The sequence below is a fragment of the Caretta caretta genome, chromosome 3 (assembly GCF_965140235.1).
Source record: "Caretta caretta isolate rCarCar2 chromosome 3, rCarCar1.hap1, whole genome shotgun sequence".
In the NCBI taxonomy this organism is placed as follows: Eukaryota; Metazoa; Chordata; order Testudines; family Cheloniidae; genus Caretta; species Caretta caretta.
The window spans coordinates 75,734,798-75,758,956 of record NC_134208.1 but is presented as its reverse complement, the minus strand read 5'-3'; the positions used below and the strand labels follow the sequence as shown (position 1 = coordinate 75,758,956).

At 45.2% G+C, this 24,159-nt stretch overlaps 1 protein-coding gene across 4 annotated transcripts in view; it reads left to right on the top strand.

Moving 5' to 3' along the window:
• Positions 1-4,027: 4,027 nt before the first annotated feature.
• The window catches only part of FBXL4 (F-box and leucine rich repeat protein 4), a 125,067-nt gene continuing 104,935 nt past the window's right edge, over positions 4,028-24,159 (top strand). For 3 of the 4 annotated variants that reach the window (XM_048844947.2, XM_048844944.2, XM_048844949.2), the window contains exon 1: positions 4,028-4,135. The gene's annotated coding sequence lies outside the window, so the exon portion shown is untranslated. Of the gene's footprint in view, positions 4,207-24,159 lie in introns of all 4 variants that reach the window. The other variant, XM_048844946.2, reaches the window with a different exon arrangement.

Below are 24,159 nucleotides of genomic sequence, written 5' to 3'. Positions count from 1 at the left end.
ATTTGCTGAGGGTGCAATCCACACCATTCTCCAGATCATTTATGAAGATATTGAACAAAACCGGCCCCAGGACCGACCCTTGGGGCACTCATTTTACAATCATTCCCCGGCGAGAGGGGGCCCACAAAAAGCGAACCTGGCCCTGTCAGCGGCAGCAGCCCCATCTGGAGCGCCCGCAGTAGAGCGCCCCGCCCAGCCCAGCCCAGCCCAGCCCACATGACCGTTATTCTCCGCCCACGCCACCTAACCAACAGTCAAGCGCCCCCGCGCTCTGGCCACAGCCTTTAGATCCTCCCCTTCCTACGCGGGCAGAACGTACGGGGATCATTTCGTAGCCCCGCCCACCACGCTCTCCCCTCCCCACCCTGCTACTCAGCGTGACCGCTCAGGTCCCGCAGCGGCTTCTTCCCGCTAGGAGCCCCGCCCCTTCCTCGATTGCGCGCGCCGGGACTCGCGTGTGGCTGGTGTCAGCGCGCGACGCAGGCCGCTCCGCCCTGCGGACGGGTACGGTGACTTCTCTTCTCAGGCAGGGGCGGAGGGCTTGGGCGCGGCCTGCTCGGCTGCCGGTCCCGGCCGTTGTGTCTGTTCGGGGCCCCTCCCCTCCCCTCCCTGTGCCCGGGCTGGGCGGGGCCAGGCCCCGTGGTTAGTGCCGCGCTCGGCCTCCGCCAGCCCTCCCCTGCCTCGCTCTGCCAGCCGGGACCCCGCGCCCCTTGGCTTAGCCCTGCCCGGCCACTGCCACCATGTGTCCGTCCTAAGGCTGCCTGCGATGGGCCCGGACTGGCCCTGCGCTTTGCCAGCGATGAGTCCTGGGTCTTCAGCCTGGCTGTGCCCCCTGCTCCGGAACAGGCCCTGCCACGCTGACCCCTGCCCGAGGCCCATCAGTGATGGGTCCACTCGCCACCCCTACACTGTGCACTGGCTGTCTCAGCTGCCCAAACCCACCTACTCCTCCCAGTGCCGAACTCCTATCCCCCCCCGCACCTTCCCGCTGCCCAACCCACCCAGCTCCCTCCCCCCCGCACCTTCCCGCTGCCCATCCCACCCAGCTCCCTCCCCCCCCGCACCTTCCCGCTGCCCAACCCACCCAGCTCCCTCCCCCCCCGCACCTTCCCGCTGCCCAACCCACCCAGCTCCCTCCCCCCCGCACCTTCCCGCTGCCCAACCCACCCAGCTCCCTCCCCCCCCGCACCTTCCCGCTGCCCAACCCACCCAGCTCCCTCCCCCCCCGCACCTTCCCGCTGCCCAACCCACCCAGCTCCCTCCCCCCCGCACCTTCCCGCTGCCCAACCCACCCAGCTCCCTCCCCCCCGCACCTTCCCGCTGCCCATCCCGCCCAGCTCCCTCCCCCCCCGCACCTTCCCGCTGCCCATCCCGCCCAGCTCCCTCCCCCCCGCACCTTCCCGCTGCCCATCCCGCCCAGCTCCCTCCCCCCCGCACCTTCCCGCTGCCCATCCCGCCCAGCTCCCTCCCCCCCCGCACCTTCCCGCTGCCCAACCCGCCCAGCTCCCTCCCCCCCCGCACCTTCCCGCTGCCCAACCCGCCCAGCTCCCTCCCCCCCCGCACCTTCCCGCTGCCCATCCCGCCCAGCTCCCTCCCCCCCCGCACCTTCCCGCTGCCCATCCCGCCCAGCTCCCTCCCCCCCCGCACCTTCCCGCTGCCCAACCCACCCAGCTCCCTCCCCCCCGCACCTTCCCGCTGCCCATCCCACCCAGCTCCCTCCCCCCCCGCACCTTCCCGCTGCCCAACCCACCCAGCTCCCTCCCCCCCGCACCTTCCCGCTGCCCATCCCACCCAGCTCCCTCCCCCCCCGCACCTTCCCGCTGCCCATCCCACCCAGCTCCCTCCCCCCCGCACCTTCCCGCTGCCCATCCCACCCAGCTCCCTCCCCCCCGCACCTTCCCGCTGCCCATCCCACCCAGCTCCCTCCCCCCCGCACCTTCCCGCTGCCCATCCCACCCAGCTCCCTCCCCCCCGCACCTTCCCGCTGCCCATCCCACCCAGCTCCCTCCCCCCCGCACCTTCCCGCTGCCCATCCCACCCAGCTCCCTCCCCCCCGCACCTTCCCGCTGCCCATCCCACCCAGCTCCCTCCCCCCCGCACCTTCCCGCTGCCCATCCCACCCAGCTCCCTCCCCCCCGCACCTTCCCGCTGCCCATCCCACCCAGCTCCCTCCCCCCCGCACCTTCCCGCTGCCCATCCCACCCAGCTCCCTCCCCCCCGCACCTTCCCGCTGCCCATCCCACCCAGCTCCCTCCCCCCCCGCACCTTCCCGCTGCCCATCCCACCCAGCTCCCTCCCCCCCCGCACCTTCCCGCTGCCCAACCCACCCAGCTCCCCCCCCCCCCCGCACACCTTCTGGCTGCTGGACTAGGGTTGCCAACTCTGTTTGGATGAATTCCTGGAGACTTTATCATGTGACATAATCAAACATTAATCTTTAATTCCTGGAGATTTGGCAATCCTGCCTGCCCCTCCCAGTGCTGAACTCCTACCCTGGCCCCCGGATCATAGAATATCAGGATTGGAAGGGATCTCAGGAGGTCATCTAGTCCAACCCCCTGCTCAAAGCAGGACCAATCCCCAATTTTTGCCCCAGATCCCTAAATGGCCCCCTCAAAGATTGAACTCACAACCCTGGGTTTAGCAGGTCAATGCGCAAATGACTGAGCTATCCCTCCCCCCTCCAGCTTACAAACCCATCTTCTCCCTGCCCCGTCAAAGTGTTGAACACCTACTCCTCCCGTTCTTTCCAGCCACCAAAACCATCTGCTCCTCCCAGTACTGAACTTCTGCTCCCCCAGGCTCTTTCCAGCTGCCCACCACCCTACTGCTGAACATCTTCCCCCACCGTGGCTGCTTCCAGTCACCAAACACATCTGTACTTCCCAGTGCTGAGCACGTACCTACCCACCTAAGTTCTTTCCATCCGCCAAATCCATCTGTACCTACCATTGCTGAACCCCTACCTACCGAAGCTCTATCTGCCTGCTGTATTTACCCACACGTACCCGTGCTCATCTCAGTAACCCCATCTTTTTTTCTCAGGGAAAGCTAATTCTTGCATTACCAATATAGGACATAGTCAAACCTAATGTGCTTTCTTCTCCTGATGTGATGCATCACCTTAGCAGGCATGTGTACGTTCCATACTGTTAATGAAAGTAGATCACCCTTCCGTAACAGATTCCATGGAGAACTAAGATATGGCAAAATGCACATTGTGTTACTAGTGTTCCAGTGAATGCTAGAATTTCATAGATCTTCACACAACAGCCGTGGGCAGTAGCAAAATGGTTAACCTGATTGCTCAGAGTTTGATTTTTTTTTATAGTCCATTGATGCTCAGAGGCCCAAGCTGGACGCACATCATTCAGGGGTACAAACAGCCAGTGAAAGACAGTCTCTGCTCCAAAGAGCTTGTAAACTAAGATGGGACCAGGAGTATGTAACACAACAGAAAGAGGAGACGTTAGGAGGAAGATGAGTTTGACAGTAATAGGGATATAAGATTGTACATATTCTTAGCAATGTGTAGAACTTGGAAGCTTCACATTTTTTAATTGCTGTAAAAAGACTGTAGATCAGTGGTCCCCAAACTTTTAACGTCATGGTCCCCCTTACCTGTAATGGAATCTCTCTGCGTCCCTGCTCAGGGGCCAGGGCCATGGCCGGGAATTGGGCTATGGTCGAGGCCGGAGCTACAGCTGGGGCCATGACCAGAGTCAGGGGACTGTGTCGGGGCTGAGACCGGAGCTGGGGGTGGGGCTGGGTGGCACTCCCTCCCCGTAGCCCAAGCCCTGCCATGCCCCTCCAAACTTTCCTCCGTGTCTCCCTAGGGGGCAAGTCCCACAGTTTGGGGACCACTGCTGTAGATTTTCAAGTATTTGCTTTTTGCTAATTTAATATAAAAAAGGATTTATCCATTGTAGGTGGTTATTTGATTATATATAGGTTTTTTAAAATAGCAAAGTCACTTTTATATATTTGTGTACTTCACTCTATGTGAATTATTATTTCTTATTTAAAGGTCTGTTGGTCTACATGTTGCTGAATGAACAGCTCCCAAGAGCAGTGAGTCTGCCCCTGAGAGCTAACAATCCATGAACTATGCAAATACAGTGCTACTGAGCAACAGGTAAAGATATCCAAAACATTAATTCACAAACTAACTACAAAGGAAAAGCAATGCAATAACTGGAAGAAAAGGTGAGGACATAATTGTGCTAGGCGTTACTTGTTAAAAGAAGTACTGAACCAGATTTGGTGAGGTTTTTTTTTTTTTGTTTTGTTTTAGTGAAAGAGAGGGAGATTTTGTTTTGCAGTGACTGGGAGGATATTCAAAAATGAAGGGTGTTGGTGTATAGGTAGACTTTTAGGTCTTGTTGAGGATAGAATAAAAATTGTTTAACCTAGTGTAGACAGGGCAAGTTGTATTTTAACACATTAGGTGGTTGAGGTAAACATTAGGAAACAAGCTTGGGTTTACCTTGACCAGATAACACATGTTAAAATACAACTTGTGCTATCTATACTTGAGTGTTAAAACATATTTAATATCCACTCTTGCCTTAATGGGAGGAGAGAGTCAACCAATACAGAGGTTTGAAAAGAGGGATGTGATAGAAGTTGTACATTCTGAACAGTTTGACACTACAAATAGTAACCCGCACACTTCTGAATAGTTCTTGTTGTGTTACATTTAGGATTTTAAATAGTTAAGATTGTCATAATATTGAATGTTAAAATAGTTTTTAGGATGTGTGAAACAGCTGTTTTTTTATGTCAAAACACAGTATATGAAATTACACAAATGCTGTCTGAGTTTGAAGTATTTAGTATGAATCTGTTATACACAGTTTTTGATGTCAGTATGTTACGTTTAGATGTTCCTGGAATCTATGTAATTAACGTTAGATGATGCTAATCTGTGGTGGGACTTTAGTATGGAAGGATTTAGTGTCCCCTCTGTGCATCCATGTGTAATGATAATTAACAGATTTCCCCTTTGCCATCTTTTATCTAAGTGTACGTATTAAGGTCCGTTAATCTTTCTTCATAGGTCATGCCCTCCATTCCTTTTGTCATCTGTATATTCCTTGTAATTTATCAGTGTTGGTACGGTTTTTTTTAATAGCGAGCAGAACAAAACCCTGCATAGTACTCCCCAGTGTGGTATTAGCAAGGCTGGTGTAAAGAGGAGTTATTACTTCTCTGGCCTTAAAAAAATTGTTTTTTCCCCCCTATATGTACATATTAGTATATATAGTATTCACTTTTCTTGCAATAGTATCACTCCTCAAGCTAATGTCTAGGAAATATACTGTAGGGAGCAATCCTGCCCTGGCACTGGGATGAACTAGATGACCTCATATCTTTTCAGACTCTAATTTCTGTGATTTGTTGTGTGCTGTCACTCCAGACCCTTCACTTTACTGCTCTCAAAGCAACAATATTGAATTTTTTTTCTTGTGTGTTGTTCTGATGGGTCAGTGACTCATGTTGCACTCATATGACCTATTTTCCCCTTGTACAACAAAAATGATTTGAAGGACTGGTAAACTGACTTTGAAAGATTAAGTGAATGAAATAGATAAATTGGTCACTGATATGGGAGGTTGGTCAGAGGCCAGAAAATGACACTGTATATGTAAACCCCAAAGAAGGGGCTAAAATAGTCCAGAGGAGTGTAACTAAACATAATGATCTTGTCTGGGGTGAAGACTGGATGAAAATTATTATTGTGCATCAGTGACTTATTTTCTCTTGAATGCTCTGTTTTAACCTGTTTGTGATTCATACTTTCTCTATAAAGTTACTGGAGTACATCTATTCTGTTTAAAGGAAACAATAAATTCTACACTGAAATGGCATTCTCTGCAGAGAATTCTGACTTTACTAACTTGCTTATACAGAATGATTTTATAATAAATGTAATGGTTCAAATTACTTAATATTAACACAAACATTTAGAAATTAAAGGATTTTGCATAGAACTTGCATTTCACATACTGTTTGAATAGTAAACATTAGGAGAACCAATAAAATCAATAAATTGTAACATGTTATTACCTCCATCAACCTGAATGGTTATCCAAAAATTTGGGGTCTTGAGGGTTGTTCCAGTAATGAGGAGAAATGGGTGATGAAATGAAGTATTTTTTTGATGCAACTCTGTCTACTTATAAAGAATATGCGAAGACCTTGTTTCCCTGAGTACAGTAGGAATCGAAACTTTGTCTTGTGTTTTTGCTTACAGTTCTAAGCCTCTTTCAGCCAGCACTGAACTGAAAAAGCTTTCTCTCTTGTTTTTTTTCTAAGGGCCATGCTCCCGGTGCTTGTGCAGTGTCCTTGGATTTCTGCTCCTTCTCTGAGTTCTTCTCTGGTGTTTGTCTGTCTTTCACAGACATACAAATCCTCACAAAACAATAACCAGCAAAACCCCTCAGTGCACACACAACTTGCCTGTGCCTTTGTTTTGAGTGGTGACATGTACCTGTGTTTTTCATGGAGGCTGCTATTGTTTGTTATGTTGTTCCATAAAGATGCTTAATGGCTGATTAGGACTGTCTTTCAATGAAGGGCAGTGATTATGCCTAACCTATAACAATATTTTGCAGTAATACAGCATCTCTCATTTAGGGATTTCAGAATACTTTACAAGGGGAATTGACTCTCAAGCATCTTCAGTAGAATCTCCGTTACAAACACCACAGGAATGGAAGTTGTTTGTAACTCTGAACAAAATATTATTGTTGTTCTTTCAAAAGTTTACAACTGAACATTGATTTAATACAGCTTTGAAACATTACTATGCAGAAGAAAAATGCAGCTTTTAACTATCTTAATCTAAGTGAAACAAGCACAGAAACAGTTTCCTTATCTTGTGAAATCTTTTTTAAACTTTCCCTTTATTTTTTTTTTTTAGTAATTTACATTTAATACAGTACTGTACTGTATTTGCCTTTTTTTGTCTCTGCTGCTGCCTGATTGCATACTTCTGGTTCCAAATGAGGTATGTGGTTGACCGATCAGTTCGTAACTCTGGTGTTCGTAACTCTGAGGTTCTACTGTATTCTAATCCAGGAGTCTTGATGTCCGTTTCTTGCTCTAATCACTAAATAACGCTTTATCTCCACAGAAGCATAGACCCTCCCCATTAACAGAGTCTTTCTCTTAAGGTTCTACTCCAAAATTTTAAAACACGTATTTCACTAGTGTTTTCAGGCTTTATAGAGCACATGCTGTACATCGCTGTTATTACTAAATTCTGTATTTTTGCTGTATCCTCTACAATGTTTCCAGTGTCTTTCTAATCTGGTATTATAGGAGAGGGCTACAAAATTGGTTCCAGGTAGGCAACAACTAGTTAGGACAAAGGCAGTTAGGCAGTAGGACAAAGTAAAAACTGACATAGGTAGGAATGGATTTACACGGAATCTTAAAGGTGGGAATGAAACTTACTGTCGAGAGCAAGAGGAAGCTAATTGTAGGAACTGAAGAGAAGAGTGTTGTTTCAAAGTAGTGGATGATGTGAAAGAATTTTGGAGAAAGGAGGGAGAAGGGATGGTTTAGGAGCAACACGTGGAATTCACTTTTTGGTTATTTTTGGTTGATGGGGGGTGGGGGGGGGCGGAGCGGATAGCCAAGGTTAGGTATGCAAAGGATAGCAAAAGGTTTTAGATTGAAAAGAGGAAAGAAAAGATTAGGGATCTAGCAATTGATTATTTGTATAGGTGGTAGTTGAAGGCCCGAGAGTGGGTGAGGTTAAAGACATAATTGATCTATATACAGTAACTCCTCACTTAAAGTCCTCCCGGTTAACGTTGTTACATTGCTGATCAATTAGAGAATATACTTGTTTAAAGTTGCGAAATGCTCCCTTAACGTGGTTTGGCAGCCGCCTGCTTTGTCCATTGCTTGCAGGAAGAGCAGCCTATTGGAACTAGCTGGTGGGGGCTTGGAACCAGGGTGAACTGGCAGCCTCCCTATCAGCTCCACTTTCCCCTAAGTTCCCTGTGCAGCAGCCGCCCAGCAGGCTACCAATTGCCAGCAGTTCAGCTATCCCTCCCCACACTGTCGTGCTGCTCCTGTCCTCTGCCTTGGAGCTGCTCCCTGGACCCTCCTGCTTGCTGTGCGGGGTGGGGGAAAGAGGGGGGCTAATCAGGGTGTCCCCCTCCCCCCTGCTCCTTCACCCGGCTTACCCCATTTCCATAGAACGGTGTGGGGACGGGGCACCACAGGGCTCAGGACGGAGGGAGCTTCCTGGCAGCAGCATCTGTCTCAACTTGCTGATCTACTTAAAAAGGCAGTGTACTTAAAGTGGGGTCAGCGTACTTAAAGGGGCCTTGTGCATCTCTCTCTCTTTCTCTCTCTCTCTCTCACATAGGGTGTGTGTCTCTGTCTGCTCTGCTGCCTTGCCTCCCTCCATTCCTGTTGCCTTGTAGAGCGTGAGGCTACATTAACAACAATGGGTTAGCCCTTGAGGGCTCAGCTGATTGCTAGTTCATCATTTAGCAGTAAGGGCTTCCCTGGGAAATATCCCATCCTCTGACTTTACCACGTCAACCAAGCTTCAGAATCATCATCACTGTGTACCAGTCTTAAATTGTTTGTTTAAAACTTATACTGTGTGTGTGTGTGTGTTTATATATAAAAAATATAGTCTTTTGTCTGGTGAAAAAAATTTCCCTGGAACCTAACCCCCCCCCCATTTACATTAATTCTTATGGGGAAATTGGATTTGCTTAACATCGTTTCACTTAAAGTTGCATTTTTCAGGAACATAACTACAACATTAAGTGAGAAGTTAGTGTACCTCTCGTTGAAGTTTTTTTACCCTGCTTGGAAGCCTGCCTCTGCTGTTTAGGATTCTGCCATTCTTCCAAGGACCACTCCAGTCCGGAAAAATCACCCCCCTGAGTGCAGCAAGTCAGAGTGCTTTTAAGCACTAGTGTAAACAGTGCGGCTCTCAGCACTTGGAGCTAATTCCCTCGTGGAGGTGGATTGCCAGGAGCGCTGGGAGAGCTCTTTCCCAGCAGTTGTGCGTGACCATGCTCGCACTTCAAAGCACTGCCGCGACAGCGCTCCCATGACAGCGCTTTGACGTTTGCAATGTAGCCATGCCTTTATTCTGGAATAAGTCTCCACAGAAGGAGTTAATTCAGGAATACCTGTTCTCCTTTAAATTCACACCCCCCGTTAATCCAAATTAACTTCCCAGTGTGGACAAGCCCTTAGACATGATTCCCTTTAATTGGAAATAAACCATATCCTGGGTTTATTCCTGGACTGATAACTGCATATCATCTGTCCCTGCTGATTTACATATGATTAGTGTAATTCATTCATTAGCTGCTTATCAATCCTTCACACCACCATGACCAAATTTTCATTAGCGTTTAATGCTGTATGATTCTCAGTCTTTTAAAAGTGAAGCAGAATAGTTACTACAGCTGTCTCATCGTCCTCATACTTGATTAATCCTACTCTATAATAGTGATCCCTTCTTCTCCCTTTTTTCTTAATGAAGATTAATTATGAAATCTCTTATTTAACTCTTTTGGAATTCTTTTCCTTCTCTAATGTCTAGACTAACACATTTTTATGAAATTTATCAATTCTGTGGCCCTCTGTAGTATTACTGTAGTATCTCAGTGTTGTCACAAACTTTAATATATTTACCTCAATATCCCGCTGAGGTAGGGAATGCTATTATCCCCATTTTACAGATGGGGAGGTAAGGCACAGAGATACTGAGTTGTCTGAGATCATACAAGGGTGTCTGGTGGAGCAGGGACACGAACCCAAGTCCTAGGCTAGTGCCTAACCACCAAACCATCCTTCCTGTCCTGTCGCCTCTCCTTTTCCCGTTTTTCCCCCATTCCTTATGTTTGTATATTTCCTTTCCAATTCCCTAGAGTCCATTCACATTGTAATCTTGCTTTTCAGAGATACCTATGGTTTGGATCTTCTCCCTTCGTTTAGAGCAGTGGTCCCCAAAATTTTTCTGTTGCGCCCCTCCCTTACCCAGTCTGCATCCCCCTGGGAGTTGCAGCCGGCGCTGGAAGTGGGGCCGGGAGTAGGACCAGAGCCGGGAGCATGAGCCAGGAGCCATAGTTGGGGCTGGGATTGAGGCCCGAGCTGCGGCTGGGGCTGTGGACAGGAGCGGAGTCACGGCTGGGTCTGGAGGTGGGACTGAGCGGAGCTGGGAGCAGAGTGGGGCTGGGTGGTGCTCCCTGTCCACCGCCCATAGGGGCTGACTTGAGCCTCGCCGCATTCCACCCGCTGCCCCCGAACGTTTCTCCATGCCCCACTAGAGGGGGCGTGCCCCACAGTTTGGGGATCACTGGCTTAGAGACTGGATGGAAGATTGGCATATTTTGTACATCAGGGATTCTCAACCTTTTTCTTTCTGAGCCTCCCCACCTTCTCCAAAAGGCTATAAAAACTCTACGGCCCACCAGTGCCACAAGAACTGCTTTTCTGCACATAAAAGCCAGTTAAGGTGTATCAAGCAGGATAATTGCCCAGGGCTCCACACCACAGGGGTCCCTGCAAAGCTAAGTTGCTCAGGCTTCAGCTTCAGCCCCAGGTGGCAGGGCTGGGAGCCCCAGGCTTCAGTTGAACATAGCAGGGCTTCAGTTTTCTGGCCTGGTCTAACACTGACCCTGCTTGGTGGCCCCCCTGAAACCTGCTCACGGCCCCTCAGGGGGCTCCAGTACCCCGGTTGAGAACTGCTGTTGCACATGACACATTTTCTCTGGGAAGTGGTCTTTCCCATCACTGATCACTTTTGTTAAATCATCCTATTTCATGGGGTTGATAGCACCCTTGAATGATTGCCTAACAGCCCTGTTTCTGGTTGTTTTTTGATGGTCCAAATGAATAAATCTGTCAGCAGCCACTCAGACTACTTCAGTAGAAAGATGTGATATTGTACATGCATGACAAACTGAAAACTTATGCAGATTAAACTGACGTTTTATAAATAGTCAGAAAGTAGTAGTCAAGAAAGTAAGTATATAAAATAAGTAGTCAGAAAAGTTTATTTTAAGAAGTTAACTTTTACTCAACAGATCTGTTCTCATTGTATATTCTGAATCACATAGTTTCTTTTGTTGATAATACTTACTGCTTTTTACTCCTGTTAGTTTTCCAGAGCCAATAAAGTAATGGGTGAATGGCTAGATTGTTTCTAGCGTACACATTAACAGAATTGTTAATTAAGTTCCACTTGCAGAATCTTTCTTGGGGGCTAGCTAGAAAGGACAGGGGGTAACATTCAGATCATGGACTCAATTTGCAGAGTTGGCAGTTAAAAAAAGGCATCTTTGTACTTAAACTGAAGTGTGCATAATTGTGTGTGGGGGGGAAGGTACCCTAATATACCTTTTAAAAATAATTTTTCATTTTAAGGGTTTATTGCCTGATAATCAACCAATCAGGCTCTGATTAACTGGGGGCCACAAGCACTAATCAGGCTTCTGTGCACCTGGCCCCCATAGTTCTGATTAGTTTGCCTCTAACCTCCATCAGTCATACACAGGTTCTACATTATAAGATAAATAATGTCTACAGTTGACGCTATATCCAACATTTGCCCCAGATCTCTTACGGTTTGTCTCTTTATCAAGTCTGATGTGTCTCTTTTAAAAGATATCGGTCAGCAATGAAAAGTAGGACTGATAAGAAAACTTTTTGGCCAGAGCCCAGACTCAAAGGCTTTTATTCAAAAATTTAGCGTATTAAGAGAAACAAAGCAAAAACTACATTGAAAATTCAAAGGACATAAAAGCTAAACCTGTGTGAAATTTGGCCACCAAGTTTTAGAGAAAAATTAGGAATTTATTTTAAGCTCATTTTAGAATAAACCCCTACCTATCGTTCTTCCAAAAGCATTCTGTTCGGGTCCTTATACCATACTACTTCTTTAAAAATTTAAATTATTCAACTGATTTTTTTGATAGAGGAATAGAGGAATGAAAGCTGTGCCACGTTTCTGGAGACGTTATAGCCAAACATCTACCAGAACAGACATCCTGTCAATGTTACAAATACAATCACAACTATGGTTTTGCAACTCTTATATAAAAGGTTAACTCAATCTTTCTTTTTTTTTTTTTTTTGGTACCGTATATACTCATTCATAAGCTGAATTTTTTTGGTAAAAAAGTGAAGAATTAAAGAGCAGGGGTCAGCTTATCAACTGATCTACACCAAAATTTGACGATTGTAAGCTCTATTGAATTATTGAAATAGATATCTAATACGTTGTCATTTTGTTTACCGGGAGCATTCGCAGGCAGGGAGCCCCTCAGCTCCCAGTGGCCGCGGTTCGCTGTTCCCAGCCAATGGGAGCTGCGGGAAATGGCGGCCAGCATATTTCTTGGCCCGCACGCTTCCTGCAGCTCCCATTGGCTGGGAACAGCAAACTGTGGCCACTGGGAGCTGAGGGGCTCTGTGCCTGCGGATGTTCCAGGTAAATAAAACATCCCAACTTGCCAGCAGCTTATTCTGATGGGCCGGGAGCCAGAGTTTGCCAAGCCCTGAAATATAGGGTCGACTTATGAAAGGGTCAGACATTTTTACCTATCCATCTTGGGGGGATCGGCTTACAAATGAACGGGCTAATGAATGAGTATATACGGTATGTCCACTCTGCAGTCTTTCTGTGTCTGAACTGTTTGCATGCTTACTCCCACCATGCTACCTAATTTTGTTCATATCAGTTAATTCTGGGAAAATCTGGACAGTTATTCCATACTGCCAAGTGACCAGATAGCACACACATGGATCAGCACGGATCCACCAGCATCTGGTAAATTCACTCTTGGATGTCCTACTGTACAGAGAGTAGGACAGAAAGAGGAGCAGTCAAATATTTTTGTATATGATTTTCTAAGAGATATGCTCTAGCGCAGTGGTTCTCAAAGCTGGTCTGCTGCTTGTTCAGGGAAAGCCCCTGGCGGGCTGGGCCAGTTTGTTTACCTGCCGCGTCCGCAGGTTCGGCCCATCCCCGCTCCCACTGGCGGCGGTTTGCCGCTCCCACTGGTGGCGGTTCGCCGCTCCAGTCCAATGGGGGCTGCGGGAAGGGCGGCCAGCACGTCCGTCGGCCCGCGCCGCTTTCTGCAGCCCCCATTGCCCTGGAATGGCGAACTGCAGCCAGTGGGAGCCGCGATCGGCCAAACTTGCGGACGTCGCAGGTAAACAAACCAGGGAAAGCCCCTGGCGGTCTGGGCTGAACAAGCGGCGGACCGGCTTTGAGAACCACTGCTCTAGGGTTATTTGGGGGAAGTTCTATGGCCCATTATAGAGGAGATCTAGATCAGTGGTTTTCAAACTGCAGGTCGCGACCCAGTACTGCGTCGTGGAATGTAAGGCACTGGGTCATGACGGCTCTGGTCAGCACTGCTGACCGGGCTGTTAAAAGTCCCGTCAGCGGTGCTGCCCAGTTAAGGCAGGATAGTCCCTACTGTTCTGCAACCGTGCTGCGCCCCAGAAGCAGCCATTAGCAGGTCTGGATCCAAGGTGGGCCTCCACGTGCGGTTTGCAATGCCAGGACAAGCTGGAAGTCTGCCTCTGCACCCTGACTGCGCTGCTGACTGGGAGCTGTTGGAGGTAAGCCTGAGCCCCCTCCTGCACCCCACACCCATCATCCCTGGCCCCACCCCAGAGCCTGCACCCCCAGCCCAGAGCCCCCTCCCACACCCTGAACCCCTCATTCCCATCCCTGCAGCCCTCACCCCCACACCCTAACCCTCTGCCCCAGCCCTGAACCCCTCCCACATCCCAAACCCCTCATTCCCAGTTTCGTTGGGTCATGGGCATCAACAATTTTCTTCAACTGGGTCGCCAGAAAAAAAGTTTGAAAACTGCTGATCTAGATGATCATAATGGTGCCTTCTGGCCTTTGAATCTATGAAATCAGTTACACAGCCATGATTACAAAACTGTTTAAAAAAGAAAAGTGTGTTGAAAAAGAAAACTTTATATATATTCATATGAGTGTCCCATTGATCAGCCTCAAATGCAAGTCCACATACATATATTATGAATTATGGTTGTTAGTGTTATGTAATTTAATAGGAAAATTATATATACATGTCAAGGTTCCTCCCCCACTCTGAACTCTAGGGTACAGATGTGGGGACCTGCATGAAAAAACCCCCTAAGCTTATCTTTACCAGCTTAGGTCAAAACTTCCCCAAGGTACAAAATATTACACCCGTTATCCTTGGAATGGCCGCTACCACCACCAAACTAATACTGGTTACTGGGGAAGAGCTGTTTGGACGCGTCTTTCCCCCCAAAATACTTCCCAAAACCTTGCACCCCACTTCCTGGACAAGGTTTGGTAAAAAGCCTCACCAATTTGCATAGGTGACCACAGACCCAAACCCTTGGATCTGAGAACAATGAAAAAGCATTCAGTTTTTACAAGAAGACTTTTAATAAAAAATAGAAGTAAATAGAAATAAAAAAATCCCCCCTGTAAAATCAGGATGGTAGATATCTTACAGGGTAATTAGATTCAAAAAACATAGAGAACCCCTCTAGGCAAAACCTTAAGTTACAAAAAAGATGCACAGACAGAAATAGTTATTCTATTCAGCACAATGCTTTTCTCAGCCATTTAAAGGAATCATAATCTAACACATACCTAGCTAGATTACTTACTAAAAAGTTCTAAGACTCCATTCCTGTTCTGTCTCTGGCAAGAGCAGCATACAGACAGACACAGACCCTTTGTTCCTCTCCCTCCTCCCAGCTTTTGAAAGTATCTTGTCTCCTCATTGGTCATTTTGGTCAGGTGCCAGCGAGGTTACCTTTAGCTTCTTAACCCTTTACAGGTGAGAGGAGCTTTCCCCTGGCCAGGAGGGATTTCAAAGGGGTTTACCCTTCCCTTTATATTTATGACAATACAACATTATCACGAAGTAATTATAAATACTTAAACAAAACATTTTGTTTGATAAATGGGAATTATTACCAATAAGTACATTTAAGAATTCTTTAAAAAAAAATCCAGGTACAGAAATTGAGATAACAAATGCATATAAATACCCAGCAGTCCATTGAAAAGTTGATGTGATGAAATACCAATTTTTTTTATAATTGATAAGGATGTTTGTTTACTATTGGCATTGTAAAAACTTATGTTAACTGTTAATTTGCTTGGGGTTTTGTAAATTATGTAAATAGTAAAGTACATTGGTGCTTATCAACCTAAATTTGTTGGGCGAAGCAAAGATTTTTTTTTTTTGTAATTCTGGTATGCTCATTTTATTTTTGTACTTGTCTAAAAAAGAAAATATATAAAATAATATTTAATTGAATCCAAACTGAAGACATTATCTTTTATCTGAGGTGTTACTGACTGGCGCACAAGAGAAACTGAACTCTAAAAGGCAAAGACAGTTGGCGATACTGACTTTTGTCCAAGGTCTTGGGCATGGGGGATGTGGTGTGAGTGCAGCTTCCCTCTCCAAACAATGCCATATGACTGATGAGGGGGTTGTCAGAAAACCAACTGATCTAGAAGGCATGTGGGCAGTTTGTCATGTGAATTTTGCTACATTGTTCTAGAGCATGAGTACCAGACGATTAAACTAGCTATACCTAAAAATGAAACTGATTTATGTATTTAATTAGGGCTGTTGATTAATTGTTGTTAACTTACACAATTAACTAAAAAAAATGAATTGTGGTAGAAAAAATTAGTCTCAATTAATCACAGTTGTAATTGCACTGTGCAATTCATAGAATAGAATACCAATTGAAATTTATTAAATATTTTTGGATTTTTTCAACATCTTCAAATATATTGATTTCAGTTACAACACAGAATACAAAGTGTACAGTGCTCACTTTATATTATTTTTATTTCAGATATTTTCACTGTAAAAAAAGATAAAACAAGTAGTATTTTTCTGTTCGCATCATACAAGTATTGTAGTGCAATCTTTATCATGAATGTGCAAATTACAAATGTAGATTTTTTTGTTACATAACTACTCAAAAACAAAACAATCCTAAAACTTTAGAGCCTACAAGTCCACTCAGTCCTATTTTTTTGTTCAGCCAATCGCTAAGACAAACAAGTTTGTTTATATTTACAGGAGATAATGCTGCCTGCTTCTTATTTTCATCCCCTGAAAGTGAGAACAGGCATTCGCATGGCACTTTTGTAGCTGGCATTGCAAAGTATTTACATGCCAGATATGCTAAACATGCATATGCCCCTTCATGCTTTGGCCACCATTCCAGAGGACATGCTTGCATCCTGATGATACTCATTAAAAAAATGTGTTAATTCAATTTGTGACTGAACTCTTTGGAGGAGAATTGTATGTCCCCTGCTCTGTTTTACCTGCATTCTGCCATATATTTCATGTTATCCCAGTCTTGGATGATGACCTAGCACATGTTCGTTGTAAGAACACTTTCACTGCAGATTTCACAAAACGCAGAGAAGGTAACAACGTGAGATTTCTAAGGATAGCTACAGCACTCGATCCAGGGTTTAAGAATCTGAAGCACCTTTCAAAATCTAAAAAGGTCAAGTACAGAGCATGCTTTCAGATGTCTTAAAAAAGCAACACGCAGATGTGGAAACTACAGAACCCAAACCATCAAAAAAGAAAATCAACCTTGTGCTGGTGGCATCTGACTCAGATGATGAAAATTAACATGCATCAATCTGCACTGCTTTGGATCATTATTGAGCAGAGCCTGTCATCAGCTCTGGATGCGTGTCCTCTGGAATGGTTGTTGAAGCGTGAAGGGACATATGAATCTTCAGCACATCTGGCATGTAAATATCTTGCAATGCCGGGTACAACAGTGCCATGCAAACACCTCTTTTCACTTTCAGGTGACACCGTAAACAAGAAGCAGGCACCATTAGCTCCTGCAAATGCTTAGACAGACAAGTTTGTTTACGATTGGCTGAACAAGAAGTAGGTCTGAGTGGACTTGTAGGCTATAAAGTTTAATGTTTTTTATTTTTGAGTGCAATTGTTTTTTTGTACATAATTCTACATTTGTAAGTGCAGCTTTCATGATAAAGAGATTGCACTACAATACTTGTATTAGGTGAATTGAAAAATACTGTTTCTTTTTATGTACAAATATTTATAATAAAAAAAATAAAGTTAGCACTGTACACTTTGTGTTCTGTTGTAATTGAAATCAATATATTTGAAAATTTAGAAAACATCCAAAATATTTAAATAAATGGTGTTCTGTTATTGTTTAACAGCTCGATTAATCACGATTTATTTTTTTAATCGCTTGACATCCCTAATTTTATTTGTCCAAGTTGTGTAAAATGCAAAAATAAAAAACATAACTGGTGAAAATGATGCTTGTTTGAGATATATTAAAAATTATTCTATGATATTAGTCATATAGGTAATAAGGGATTTTTCTAATATATCTGGAAACCTTTTAAGATAGCAGGAAGAACTGCAGTTCTAGAGGTTTTTTTTTTAAAAAAAAATCTTCAACTTGTGCTTAACAGACATTTGAAATAGAAGTAAATGATTAAGAATGATGAGGGAACACCAAGGTGCGGTTTTATGGAACTATTTTAAACAGAAACCACATTATGATTAAAGCCAGGAAAAGCACTTTGGGCCCAATCTAAAGCCCACTAAATCAATGCAAAAACCAAGGCTTGAGCCTTTTTTCATCAATTCTAAGGCCAGAAGGGCCCATTGTGATCATCTAGTCTGCACACACAGGCCACAGAACTTCCTCAAGTTAATTCATAGAGCATATCTTTTAGAAAAATAACCAATCTTAATTTTTAAATTGCCTGTGATGGAGAATCCACCATGACCTTTAGTAAGTTGTTCCAATGGCTAATTTCTCTTAAAAATGTACACCTTATTTCCAGTCTTGTCTAGCTAGATTTGTCTAGCTTCAACTTCCAGCCCTTGGATTGTGTTACACCTTGTCTTGCTAGGTTGAAAAGTCTGTTATTAAGTATTTGTTCCCCATGTAGGTTAATAATTTTATACTTGGCTGGCTTTCACTTTACGGAGGGTATGTTTACATTGCAATCTGAGGTGCAATTGCAGCATGTGTAAACATATTTGAGCTAGCTTTTATATAGCTAGTGCAAGTACCAGTAGCAGGGAAGCCACAACAGCACGGACTTTAGTGTCTGCTAGGCACTGAGTAAGTACCCAGAGTCCAGGACAGGCTTGTACAGTAACTCCTCACTTAACTTCGTCTCAGTTAACATTGTTCATTGTTACGTCGCTGATCTATTAGAGAACATACTCATTAAAAGTTGCGCAATGTTTCCTTATAACGTTGTTTGGCCATGAGGGCTTGGAACCAGGGTGGGCCGGTAGCCCCCCTATCAGCTCCCTCCACTCCTCAGTGCCTCCCACCTGCCTGCAGCCCCGCGGATCAGCAATTCCTCCCTCTCGCAGCAATTAGCTGTTTTGCAAGTGTTCAGGAGGCTCCGCAGTGAGGAGCGAGGATGCGATGCGCAGCCTCCTCCCTCCCTTCCTGTGCCTCCCACCTGTATCAATCAGCTGTTTCGTGGGTGTTCAGGAGGCTCTGGGGGGAGGAGCAAGGATGCGATGTGCAGCCTCCTCCCTCCCTGCACCTTCCACCTGGAGCAATCAGCTGTTTTGCGGCATTCAGGAGGTTGAGGGAGGAGTGAGGACACGCTCGGGGGAGGGATTGGAGTGGGGGTGGGCGGGCCTGGGGCAGAGCCAGGGGTTGAGCACCTGCCGACACTTTGGAACAGCAGAGAGAGTCAGCCATTCTGAAAAAATAGCTCCAGTTATCCATGCCTTCTTATTGGATCTTCAAATGACTGGAAGGTGTTCCTTTGAAAATCGCTTTAGAGCTTGTGGTGTTTCAGATTGGTACCCTGCCAGCGGTTTCATCTTCATAGAATCATAGAATATCAGGGTTGGAAGTGACCCCAGAAGGTCATCTAGTCCAACCCCCTGCTCGAAGCAGGACCAATTCCCAGTTAAATCATCCCAGCCAGGGCTTTGTCAAGCCTGACCTTAAAAACCTCTAAGGAAGGAGATACTACCACCTCCCTAGGTAACGCATTCCAGTGTTTCACCACCCTCTTAGTGAAAAAGTTTTTCCTAATATCCAATCTAAACCTCCCCCACTGCAACTTGAGACCATTACTCCTCGTTCTGTCATCTGCTACCATTGAGAACAGTCTAGAGCCATCCTCTTTGGAACCCCCTTTCAGGTAGTTGAAAGCAGCTATCAAATCCCCTCTCATTCTTCTCTTCTGCAGGCTAAACAATCCCAGCTCCCTCAGCCTCTCCTCATAACTCATGTGTTCCAGACCCCTAATCATTTTTGTTGCCCTTCGCTGGACTCTCTCCAATTTATCCACATCCTTCTTGAAGTGTGGGGCCCCAAACTGGACACAGTACTCCAGATGAGGCCTCACCAATGTCGAATAGAGGGGAACGATCACGTCCCTCGATCTGCTCGCTATGCCCCTACTTATACATCCCAAAATGCCATTGGCCTTCTTGGCAACAAGGGCACACTGCTGACTCATATCCAGCTTCTCGTCCACTGTCACCCCTAGGTCCTTTTCCGCAGAACTGCTGCCTAGCCATTCGGTCCCTAGTCTGTAGCGGTGCATTGGATTCTTCCGTCCTAAGTGCAGGACCCTGCACTTATCCTTATTGAACCTCATCAGATTTCTTTTGGCCCAATCCTCCAATTTGTCTAGGTCCTTCTGTATCCTATCCCTGCCCTCCAGCGTATCTACCACTCCTCCTAGTTTAGTATCATCCGCAAATTTGCTGAGAGTGCAATCCACACCATCCTCCAGATCATTTATGAAGATATTGAACAAAACCGGCCCCAGGACCGACCCTTGGGGCACTCCACTTGACACCGGCTGCCAACTAGACATGGAGCCATTGATCACTACCCATTGAGCCCGACAATCTAGCCAACTTTCTACCCACCTTATAGTGCATTCATCCAGCCCATAATTCCTTAACTTGCTGACAAGAATACTGTGGGAGACCGTGTCAAAAGCTTTGCTAAAGTCAAGAAACAATACATCCACTGCTTTCCCTTCATCCACAGAACCAGTAATCTCATCATAAAAGGCGATTAGATTAGTCAGGCATGACCTTCCCTTGGTGAATCCATGCTGGCTGTTCCTGATCACTTTCCTCTCATGCAAGTGCTTCAGGATTGATTCTTTGAGGACCTGCTCCATGATTTTTCCAGGGACTGAGGTGAGGCTGACTGGCCTGTAGTTCCCAGGATCCTCCTTCTTCCCTTTTTTAAAGATTGGCACTACATTAGCCTTTTTCCAGTCATCCGGGACTTCCCCCGTTCGCCACAAGTTTTCAAAGATAATGGCCAATGGCTCTGCAATCACAGCCGCCAATTGCTTCAGCACTCTCGGATGCAACTTGTCCGGCCCCATGGACTTGTGCACGTCCAGCTTTTCTAAATAGTCCCTAACCACCTCTATCTCCACAGAGGGCTGGCCATCTCTTCCCCATTTTGTGATGCCCAGTGCAGCAGTCTGGGAGCTGACCTTGTTAGTGAAAACAGAGGCAAAAAAAGCATTGAGTACATTAGCTTTTTCCACATCCTCTGTCACTAGGTTGTCTCCCTCATTCAGTAAGGGGCCCACACTTTCCTTGGCTTTCTTCTTGTTGCCAAAATACCTGAAGAAACCTTTCTTGTTACTCTTAACATCTCTCGCTAGCTGCAGCTCCAGGTGCGATTTGGCCCTTCTGATATCATTCCTACATGCCCGAGCAATATTTTTATACTCTTCCCTGGTCATATGTCCAACCTTCCACTTCTTGTAAGCTTCTTTTTTATGTTTAAGATCCGCTAGGATTTCACCATTAAGCCAAGCTGGTCGCCTGCCATATTTACTATTCTTTCGACTCATCGGGATGGTTTGTCCCTGTAACCTGAACAGGGATTCCTTGAAATACAGCCAGCTCTCCTGGACTCCTTTCCCCTTCAAGTTAGTCCCCCAGGGGATCCTCGCCATCCGTTCCCTGAGGGAGTCGAAGTCTGCTTTCCTGAAATCCAGGGTCCGTATCCTGCTGCTTACCTTTCTTCCCTGCGTCAGGATCCTGAACTCAACCAACTCATGGTCACTTCATGTCTCCAGCAGCATTACCACCTAGAAGGTATACATGGAAGGAATACTGTGCCAAGGAAAATCTTGATTTTAAGATTTTCTTACTTATTGATAATGCACTGGCTCATCCAATCAACCTGGACAACCAGTGTGGAAAAAGTCAAAGTTGTCTTTCTGGAACCTAACGTCACTCATCCAACCCATGGACCAAGGAGCCATTGCTGCATTTAAGGCATATTACTTACGGTGTACTCCTGACCAGCTCATCAGAGGCACCGATGGGGAAGGCAAGCCTATGATTCAGCAATTTTGGTGTGACTACAACATCCGCAAGTGCATCGTTAACATCGGTGAGTCCTGGGCTGAAGTCACTGAAGCATGCATGAATGGTGTGTGGGGGAAGTTGTGGCCTGACTGTGTCGATGACTTTAAAGGATTTAAAGATGTTGTCCCTGCTATGAAGAAAGATATCCTCAGCTTGGCCAAGAAAACAGGTTTTGATGAAGTGGAAAAAGCCCGTGTTACACAACTTCTGCAGTCACATGGAGAAGAGCTAACCAATGAAGATCTGATGCAACTAGAGGTGATGAGAGCAATGGAAGAAGACAGCCAAGAAGTAAAAGAAGAACCAACTCATTGAAATTTGACTGCCAAACATCTTTCTGAAGCTTTCCAAATGATTGAAGCTGGTTTACAAATCCTTAGTGATGACCATCCTAACAGGGAACGCATCTCCAAAGTGGTTAGGAGAATTGGTTATGTAATGAATTGCTGTAAAGACATTTACCAAGAAAAAAAAAGGAAAGCAAAACAACAATCTCTAGATGTGTTTTTTTGAGTTGGGAAAGTTCAGCAAGAGGAGCAGCTGGACGATCCACCCTCTGATTCCACCTCCTCAACCAAGCTTCACAATCATCATTGCTGAATACAGTGTGACGTTATTTGTTTAAAATTGTTTAAAATTTGTACTGTGTGTGTGTGTGTGTATATATATATATATATATATAATGTCTTTTGTCTGGTGAAAAAAATTTGCCTGGAACTAACCCACCCTGTTTACATTAATTCTTATGGGGAAATTAGATTTGCTTAACATTGTTTTGCTTAGTCTAATTTTTCAAGAACATAACTACAAAGTTAAGTGAGAAGTTACTGTATAGTTTGCACTGAAGCTCATGCTGTGGCAGTTTCACTGCTCTTGGTACTTGCACTATCTCTGTTAAAGCTAGCTGCCATATGTCTGCACATGCCGCAGTCACACATCTAGTTGCAATGTAGGTATACTCTAAGTCTTTTGAAAACTTTTAAATGGTTGTTTCTCTGATGGTCCATTGAAAATCTTTCTGTCTTTCTTTCATCTATTTTGGCCTTCTGTCTGTATGCTGTCTCTAGTAGCCTGCACCCCTCAGTGATGAAACCACGTTGGGATAAGGACTGAGCATTTGTCGTCCTACTTTATTTACCAAAAAAAAAAAGTGTCTAACGGTTTCTCCAATTAATAAATTACCTTTGTTTATACTTAATAAAAAACAGAGCCCTTGAAATTAGGACTATCGAATAGAAAAACTGATTTTTAAAGACCTCAGTTGACCATTTTGCAGACAAATAATAAATCCTTAAACTTTAATCTGCAAAGTTACAAAATGTTTTGGTACGGAACAGTAACACGTAGTGCCTAACACAGTGGTTCATGACTAGGGCTGCTAGGCGCTATAACTAATATAAAAATAATAGATGTACAAAGACACTTTTAAAATATGCTTAATTTTTTGTGGAATATGAACTTAGCATAAAAAACGAACAGCTGATTTTTTTCATGCCAGTGCCTAGAACTAGTGTGTCATTATCCATTATGTTCACTGATTTTTCAAATAATTTATGGGCACTGGTTCATAGTCTTCTCAATTCCCAATCTACAGTTTTCCAAGGAGCAGTGAATATAGAACTGGGGTGATGATTTGCAAACTGCTGGGGAAATTGGGTATGGTATAGGATCCTATACAGTGGTATTACACTCACAGCTAGCTGAATCTCATTGCAACTTCCTGCTTCCGCTTTAAAACTAGAAACAAAATATCGGGGGGGGGGGGGAGGAGGTGGAATTTGTCAGAAGTAACACACAAAACACTAGTTAGAATCAAATTTTGGAATTTGCACCTGAATTCTAATGATTTTAAAAATAAAAAATCTGTTTTTTTTAATGACGTTTCCTCATCGGAGGCATCTTGTAAAGTGTTTTCCTTTCCCTTGGGGTGCTGCGCCACACAGGTGAGGCTTGTGGAGGAATGAAGGGTGCAGATCTGATGATCTATTCTAGCACTTATTTCCTTTTTTAATCTTTAAATAAGGCATGTTAGATCAGGAGAAAAGAATCCAAAAGAAGTGGTTTTTTTACATAGTCCTAGTCTTCAGTTAAACTTTTAATTCGCCCCAGTTGAAATAGAGAGAACAGCAACTTGTTGCTTCCTTCCCATGTCTCTTCCAAAGGCCAGGGCCTTTAGAACACCTTTTTTGTTTGGCTTTGGCTTCCCTGCAGAGCTCAAGGCTGAGCCAAGACAACTTCTTATGTTTTCCCCGCTGTGGTAGGTGCCAAATGTAGTTCAAGTTGCGATAGCTGGTATAAAATCTGATTTTAAGGACAGAAACTAGACCAACAAAAATTGTAGGAGGAGGAATAAGAAAGAAAGAGTGAACAGTTCCTCAACATATGTTTTCTCACTGTCAAATATAGGAGTGGAGGCTGCAGCCTGCCTTTATCTTATGAAACCTGCACTGTCAATTGCTAATAGTATTCTGACAAAAAGGGGGCTCAGTGGATGCTACCCATATGTGTATCGGTGTTGATTTTTTGGGTTGTTTTGGTGGTTTGTTTTTGAAGTTGGGGTGAAGTGAGTTACACCAGAAAAACAAAGGTTGTCTGACTAAACAAAGTATTGTCCCAACTGCGACTTATTTCAAATGGTAAATGTGCAGTTGGCCTGCTAGAACAGCAGAGGCATTAGGTTAATGATTTGTTAGTGTTTGTCCTGAAGTAG